An 8345-nucleotide genomic window follows, 5' to 3' on the forward strand; every position below is an offset into this window, starting at 1 on the left:
CGTGGTCATCAAAGCCCTAGCCAATCAGGACATTCATACTCAATACATCAAGATCCTCCATGAGTTGTGTTGTGGATTCACTACCAGGACCTCACTATTCTACAAAGAAGTGATCATCGATGTCAAGAGAGGAGTTCGGCAGGGTGATACCATTTAACCGAAACTCTTCAGTGCCACCCTTGAGAATGTCATGTGATGACTGGAATGGGAAGGAATGGGAGTGAAGATAGACGGTCGTGAACTACACCACCTCCACTTTGCTGATGACATTGTTCTAATGACACCAAACATTAGCCAAGCAGCACAAACGCTCACCGACTTAGACCGTGAGTGTGGAAAGGTCAGACTACACCTGAATCTCATGAAGACAATGTTTATGAGAAACAGTCTCATCCCTGATGTTCCATTCACTCTTAACGGAACGAGTATCTTCGAATGCAACAGTTATGTGTACCTAGGTCGAGAAGTCAACATGACAAATGACTTGGCACCTGAGTTGCGCAGGAGAAAGAGAGCAGCTTGGAACGCCTTCTAGAGCATCGAAGAAATAGCTAAGAGGACAAAGAACCTCCTGCTCTGGGCACATCTCTTCGATTCCACTGTTCTTCCTGCATTAACATACACCGCAGAGACCTGGGCCCTATGAAAACAGGATGCGAATGCTATTTGGGTCTCCCAAAGAGGAATCGAAAGAGCTATGTTTGGAGTATCACGTTTCACTTAAATGAGAGAAAGAATCCGGAATTCCAACCTCTGTCGACGGTCAAGAATCAGGGACTCTCTCATTTGCCAAGGCGTTGAAAATTAGATGGGCTAGACACATAATGAGATTTGGAGACAACCACTGGACTAGAACCATTACTGACTGGATTCCACGGGATGTCAAAAGACTGCATGGCCGCCCACCTACCAGATGGTCAGACTTTTTCGTCAAGAACGATCTGTTTGAGGCTCTTCGTGTTCCTAGAATGAACAGATGCCACTGGGCTATACTAGCACGCGACAGGGACAAATGGAGATGTGACTGGTGCCCGCTTGAGCAAATCAATGATTAACGAGAAGTCAAGTGATCAAGTGATATATATATATATATATATATATATATATATATATATGTATAGCTACCGAGAGTATCTCGCCCGCACGGCAGAGCCTGGCAAGCTCCCCGTGACGTATTCGATATGCCAGACACAGTAACAACAAAGTCTCCAATGGAGACGTTACTGGGCCCGCTCGAGCAATGTCACACCCAGCGATGCGCAGGGGTTACTCCTGGCTCTTCACTCAGGAATTATTCCTGGCAGTGCATGGTGGGACCATATGGGATGGGAATTGAACATGGGTCAGACGCATGCAAGACAAATGCCTTACCCCCTGTACTATCACTCAGGCCTCCTGGAATATATATTTTTAATGTATGCTCTTTTCTTTCTATTTTCTTTTTTCCTTTTTTGTTTTTGCAATGACCAGGAGACTCACACATTGGGTGTAATGCTTGCACACATGCTCACAGGAGTTTAGACATGGCTTTAGTTGTGGTGCTCAGGCCAGACTCACTGGGGTTACACTTTAGTTGTGGCACTTGAACACATTTGATTCTCTTTCTGGGTGGTTGTGGGAGAGGGGGGCATCTCATTCAGATCGCTGTGCTGTGGCATGGATGGCACTCAGGACCCTGAGTCAGTGCTGGAATCAAACGTGTGAGGTCTTGACTTGCAAGGTCTCTACCACGGAGCAATTTCTTAACCTTCCAATCTAGAATCTTCAAAAAATCAATGCAGTCGAATATTTCAAATAACTGTAAAAAAGGCGCTTTATTTTTCTAATTAAAATGTGTGTGTGGGGGAGGGGGGTAGTGAGACACATCCAGCAGTGCTCAGGGGTTATTCTTGGTTCTCTGCTCAGGAGACATTCTGTGGTACAATTAGACTAGGTCAGCCACATGCAAGGCAGGTGCTCTATCCACTGCACTGTTGCTTGGCTTCCTTGTTCCTCTAGTTATTAAAAATACTGGCTTTTGTTTGAACTCAAGAACTGGAATTCATCAGGATTGATTGATTGATTGATTGATGGCATTTGATGCACACTTGCAATGTTCAGGGTTTCCCCAAGCTCTATGCTGAGGGATTAGCCTGGGGAACTCTATGCAGGGCTCAGGATCAAATTGGGGTCAGCATGTGTAAGTCCAGCACCTTAACCCCTTAATTCTCTGTCCAGCTACAGAAATTTTTTTCCTAAATTTTATTTTTATAAAGTTCTTCACAATAATCCATTACATTTAATATTCAAACACCTATTCCACCATCATTGCATCTTCCCACCACCAGATTTCAAATGTTTCCACCCCAAATCCCAAATTGTGATCCCCCAAACTCGGTGTATCAGTGGTGTAGAGTATGAGAGGTCATGCGGCTGCAAATGTGGCTGCATACTCCAGGAATTCTAAAATTTAGAATCTGATTATGGAGCAGATTCACTCTGACTGAGGTCTGTGTTGGTCTCTTCTGGGAGCTTTATTTCTGAGTCTCTGGATCTTGACCAATGAGATTATATGGTGCTGGGGCAGTTTATGGGTGTGGCTGCCAAGCTATTGGTAAGCTTGGGAGTTGTGGGGAGGAGGCTCAGTACCGCTTCAAGCAATACTGGAGATTTCAGTCATGGGTACTGCATACCTGGGTTGTTCTGTAGGTTCCCTCATGGGTGAGGCTCATCTGAGCCCAGGCAAAGAAATTTTTATTTTTAACGGTTCATTTCAGAATTGTGTAAGTTTCTATGCACTATGTCCCCCCAAGGAATCACTGTGCTTGGATCTGAATAGCTAAACAGTGTGTGTTTGTGTGTGTGTGTGTGTGTGTGTGTGTGTGGTAGTGGTGATTGGTGGGGGGAGGGGGGCGGGGAGGTGGAATATAGGCAAGACCCAAAGCAGGGTTGCTCTGTATCGGCTTTGAACACATTGAGCCAGACAATCGGGCGCAGCAGAGATGTCTATGGCAATGCTGATTGTTTAGCAGCATCCTTGGCTTCTGCCCCACAGATTCTGGAAACAACTCCCCTTTCCCAAGCTACACCAACCAAATAAGTTCTCCTGATGGTGCCAAGTTCCTCTGGAGGTTAGGTAGAGGAGGGATCACATTGGTTGAGAACCACCGATCTCAATTCAGCTGGGTGACAGTTTCATGAACAGTCCCTGGGAGTTCTTTCAGAAACTTCTGAAAATGACCAACTGTATCCAAGTTACATTTTACATGCCTCTCCATTATTTCCCTTGGTCACTTGCCTAAAAGGGCATGTCCTGTGGACCAGCTCCCTGGGACCAGCTGGAGGGATGGACTTTGATGATCTAATAGATCTTTCTCCTGCCTCTGTATTCTGGTTCATGACAGCATAATCAATGTGCTGATGCTGAGAAGATGCTGAGAAAACAATGGGAACAGGGTCAAATTCTCCAGAAGTCATTTGGGCCAAACAGCAGCACTGTGCACTTTTTTTTATATAAGACAGAGGATACTGGAGATTAAAAAGAATAAAACATGTCAGTCTCTTAAAAAATTTTTTTTTCATTATATTTGAGTTCAGGACACAGTCAGATATAGATGGAGCTTAGATAGAGTCACAAAAGGAGAAATCTTGAAATATGTCACCAGGTGGCTTACGAGTCGCAGCCAAATCTATATATTCAATTTGGCAGTGAAACACCTTCTTTCCTTTTTGGGAAAACTATCAGCTGATGCATCAGAGATTCAGCTGAATTATGAAATGCAGAACTGGAGATGGGCACAAAAGCAAAAGCATTTTCTTTCTCTCCCTCCTTCCTTCCTGTTTTTTATTACAGCGTTCACACATAGAAGAAAAGTTGATTCAACACATCTGGATTGTGAAATCAATCATGAGACATGGATGTGTCCGGACAAGCATTGCATTTGGTTCCTGTTCAATTGAGCACTTTGAATCCAACAGCTGCCTCTGTAAAAGAGGGCACGGGGGATTTTACTAGCAACCCTGTACCTTGAACTTTCCATCTGGGATGAAACAAAGACAGGTCGTTCATTGGAAAAGCTGAACTTTATTCTGTGAACTGCCCCTAAAGGGTGCTTGGCCCTCTGGGTTGCACCACCCACGTACCAATCTATGTTTGAAAACATCTGTTGCGGAAGCCAGCTAACTGATAAGTATTTCACTTTACTGTAAGTCACCTTTAGTCACATACTCTAAGCTTCACTGATAGAAATGGCCCTTAAAAACCTGATCTTCAGCATCCCATATTACAAACAAACTCGGTTCTCCATTTTGCATCCAGCTCTTGCATTTTTCCACACTTCCAGCACTAGCTTGGCTGCTTCCCTTAGACTGGGATGTTCTTTCTTCCCCCAGGGGATCATGTGACCCTTCTCCAACAACCTCCGGCTAGAGGTCGCCTTCCCCTTATCCTCCCAGTGCAGAGAATCACGCCTTCCTTTGAACTGCCTGAGCACAGCACATTTCATTGCACTCTCTCTCTCTCTTTTCTCTCTCCTCTCTCTCTCTCTCTCTCTCTCTCTCTCCTATGTCTGTGTGTCTGTGTGTGTGTGTGTGTGTGTGTGTCTGTCTGTCTCTCTCTCTCTCCTGTGTCTGTGTGTCTGTGTCTGTCTGTCTGTCTGTCTGTCTGTCTGTCTCTCTCTCTCTCTCTCCTGTGTCTGGTCTGTGTGTCTGTGTCTGTCTGTCTGCCTGTCTGGCTGTCTGTCTCTCTCTCTCTCTCTCTCTCTCTCTCTCTCTCTCTCTCTCTCTCTCTCCATTGTCTTCGTTTGAGGTCACCGTACACTTTCTTTTCTACTGAAAGCCCTTTGAGGGAAGGATCAGCTTCTAGTGCCTTGTACGTAGCTTAGGACTTTGTACCCTGAGCTCAGAAGATAACATGTTAAATAGATGACCCCGGAGATAGCACGTCCATGCCAGGAATTTGTTCTGTCCCCAGTAAGTCCATCTGGAAGGCAAGATAATGCCGTCAGCTCCTCTTGCAACCCCATCAGGTCGAGGAAGGCAAAGGCCAGCGATAGCTCAACTCCCCGGATGAATGTCGCAATCCTTCCCTGGGCAAATGCGTGTCAGCCCTTTGGCTTCCATTCTCTCTCCATATCTGTGGTGAACATGAACATGCTCGCTAGTAAATGAGGCTGTTGTGTGACGTGAGACAGGTTGCTAAAGGCACAGCCGGTCTCCTCCCTTGTACTATATCACCCACCAACCTGCTCTTTCCATTGAAAAATACAAAAGGATGACATCACCTAGTACTGGATAGGGAATACCACTGCTGGAGAGATGATGAAAGGCTGAATCTGATCTTTCCACAAAATGAGGAGAGAAGAAGTCTCCAGCACTGAATTCTTACAAAGATGGTCTACAAGCTAGTCCTCAGGCCTCGTTCCTATATAAATTCCAGTTGGGATGAAAGGTTCCCTTTGAGCTGAAAAGTTCCTCAGTGTGGTTAGACTTTTAACCATATTGAGCTCTGGGGCTGTCTCTCTCTGACTGTTAGGAAGAAATGGTCTTGGGCAGATCAACTGCGTGTCCTCTGCTGATCAACGAACACTGTTGATGTGCAGCATTTGGGTTCATATGAAGTTTGCTTTGTCTCCGAGTCATAATGCCAAGCTGGGGTCTCAGATGATATCGAAGAACAGGTTAGAAGATTCTAGTAGATGCAACACAGAGGATCCCTGAACTGGAGTCTGTGCTCTGCCACTTGCTGACAACTGATTTGGGCCAAAACAATGAACCTCTTTGCCTCCCAGTCTTTGGTTTGAGAAGTAGAGGCTGTAACCATGCCTCTCTCCTAACATTCTTAATTGGTTTTTATTGCTTGTCTTGGTTTGGGGGTCACACCCAGTGATGTTCAGGGTTTACTCCTAGCTCTACACTCAGGAATTATTCCTGGGGGTGCTCAGGGGACCACGTATGGTTTCAGGAATGGAATCTGGGTCAATCAGTCTTGTGCAATCTCACTGTACTATCTCTCCAGGCCCTAGAATTGTGACATTTTAATGAGATAAGTAACATATGAAAGTATATCAGGACATGTACGTTGATTTTCAACACACAAAGCTTTCAGTTCTTTGCTTCCCTAATATCCCAGACTCTTGATACCATACATTCATTTCAAGGCAGCCACACTTGGTATTTATGAACACCTTCTCCCCAGGAAGCATACAAGGAAGTTGAGTTACACATGATGAACTTGCCCTCTGAGAACATTTCATCTAATTTTTTGATCATTTGTTGGAGGGCTGCACCCAGCAGTGTCAGGCCTTACTCCTGGCTCCGTGCTCAGGTGTCACTCCTGGCAGTGCTCAGGGGACCATATAGGGTGCACGAGGATCAAACTGTGGTTGCCACATGCAAGGCAAGTGCTGTATCTGCTGTACTATCTCTCAAGACCATTTAATATTGAAGTAAAAATAAGGAGTCAAATAAAATTTGTTACCTTGACTTTATGAGTCTGAAAACATCTCTTATCCTTGGTGTGGCTTCTTCATCTGTCAAGTGAGAACCATCCAGCGTTTGCAGCAGTGTACTTCGTTTGAAGGACTGAGCCAGTACCTGATACATCTTGTGTCCAGGATATGGGTTATTGGTGAGGCATTAAAAAAAAAGTGTCAACCGACTTAGTTTTACAAGCGTTTCAATGGGTAAACAAGAACCACTACATCTGGTTGGGGAAAATCGAATGAATTTGAAGAATATTAACATCTGACCTAATGCTTGAAGGAAAACGAGAGTTCTGTAAGATGAGGGTGAAGACAGCTCGCATATGTCACACGCTGCTCAAAGCACTTCATGTGGCCTGGCTTACTGAACACTCACCCCAGACACGCTTAATTCATGGAGAAAATGACAGAGCCACAGAGAACTGAGGTGACTCATCCAAAGTCCCACAGATGGTTGTGGGTGGAACCAAGATCTTGGGCCAACCAGTTTGGTTCTTGAACTTGGGTTCATCAAGGTACAACACAGGTGAGGGCTCAGAGTGGGGGTGGGTGGGAGAGGGGCGAGGGGTCAGGGAAGAGAAACAGAGAAGATGAAGGAAAAAAATTAGGATTGCTGTCTAGCAAGAGAACGTTTTGTTTGGAGACACACTGGAAAGAAATTATGAGATGGAGACGGTTTAGGGGTGAAAGGGCAAGAGAGAGGGCCAGGGGTATCACAGTGGCGTAGAGGGGTCCCAGGGAGTGGCTGCCTTGAGCCCAGCAAAGCCTGTTCTGTGGGAAGGTGGCGGGAGGGACCTGGTGGGTCGCGCAGCTCGGGGACAGATTCCCGCCTGGGCTTTTAGGCCTGGCTTTTCTGTAGCAGCATCCTGGCCTCTGAGACCAGAGCACTTCACTTTCTGTCCGCTGAGTGCGGCCGCCAACCTCTGCCTTTCACCAGAGACTCATCTAAAACCCTCTTATTTGGCGTCTCTGCTCATCAGCTCTTAGGAGTCACGTGCCCTTTTAGGAAAGGTTAGACTTGCATTTTCTTTCCTTGAAGCTTGCATAGTAGAATGTCACTGTGCCCATGTTTAATTAATCACGTTGGCATCCGGATGTAAAAAAAAAAAAAAAACACTTCTGCAGGGGAAAGCATACTCTTTCTTCTTTACAGCACAAACAGCCACCCTAATGCACGTTTTCCTTAGGACTCGGGTGCTGCATTGAATTAGTTGAGTTATTCCTCTCTGCTTTGATTTGAAAATTCTTCGACACTGTTTCACCAGGTCGTTAAGTGTCCAGCGTTCCACAGCTCAGAACCTTAACATTCTGATCCAAGGCTGCTTCCTCAGCAGAAGTGAGGCCAACTGGATGGGATGATGGTCACTGGAGATAAGACTTTACATTGCTTTCGCATTACTCTCGGGTCTGACTTTTCATTAATAGTCCAGAGAGCAGGTCGCCCTAAGCCGTTCAGCTCCTAATCACAGGCATTCACCACTGCATGCAAAATTACACCAATTATTCCATCATTCAATGACAAAATGTCTCTCTGTTGGCTGGTGGTAGTGGGGTGTGTGTGTGAGGGATGTTTAGTGTTCTGTGCTAGGGAAGTGGGGGCTACTTTCAGGGTACTCAGGGACTAAGTGGTCCTCAACCCCTATACTAATAGATCTTCAGGGTAACATTGATGGCTTTTGTTTGTTTGTTTTACTTTTTGGGTCACACCCAACGATGTAGAGGGGTTACTCCTGGCTCTGCACTCAGGAATTACTGCTGGCAACGCTCAAGGGACCAAATGGGATGCTGGGGATCGAACCTGGGTTGGCCACGTGCAAGGCAAACTCCCTACCCACTGTGCTATCACTCCAGTCTGAATATTGATGGCTTTTAAAGAAACTTCTT

This window comes from Sorex fumeus, unplaced genomic scaffold (genome assembly GCF_029834395.1).
Source record: "Sorex fumeus unplaced genomic scaffold, SorFum_2.1 ptg000005l, whole genome shotgun sequence".
Taxonomy (NCBI): domain Eukaryota; kingdom Metazoa; phylum Chordata; class Mammalia; order Eulipotyphla; family Soricidae; genus Sorex; species Sorex fumeus.